Genomic DNA, 332 nt, shown 5'->3' with positions numbered 1-332 from the left:
TGTGCATGATTTGTTCTCCACCTGTTGCTTCAGATGAGTGTGATTTGTTTTACCACAGGGACGTTTACCCTAGGCATGACTTGATTCTTCGCTGATTGGCTATTGAGCATGATTTGACGACATCCAGGGGAAGATCACTTGTTGATTTGATTTGTATGTGACATGATATAGCCATGGGAAGTTTTAGATAAATATGAGATGAGCCTGATGTGATGCTCTAGCAACTAAAGTGTGCTGTGGAGAATGATTTGAATAATTTTAATTGGCTTTGAAAGTAACCCCAATGATGTGTGATAATCTTTGGAAACATTGAGGATGGAGATAGGCCCTCA

General features: G+C 39.8%; 1 pseudogene; it reads right to left on the bottom strand.

The window, feature by feature from the left end:
• LOC110427561 ((+)-delta-cadinene synthase isozyme XC14-like) overlaps positions 1 to 332 on the bottom strand; it is a 21682-nt pseudogene that overhangs the window by 11038 nt on the left and 10312 nt on the right.

The sequence above is a fragment of the Theobroma umbraticum genome, unplaced genomic scaffold, assembly GCF_002168275.2.
Source record: "Theobroma umbraticum cultivar Fairchild unplaced genomic scaffold, ASM216827v3 scaffold_106.0, whole genome shotgun sequence".
Classification (NCBI taxonomy): Eukaryota; Viridiplantae; Streptophyta; class Magnoliopsida; order Malvales; family Malvaceae; genus Theobroma; species Theobroma umbraticum.
Note: the sequence above shows the minus strand (reverse complement) of the source record. Positions and strands in the feature narration are given on the sequence as shown.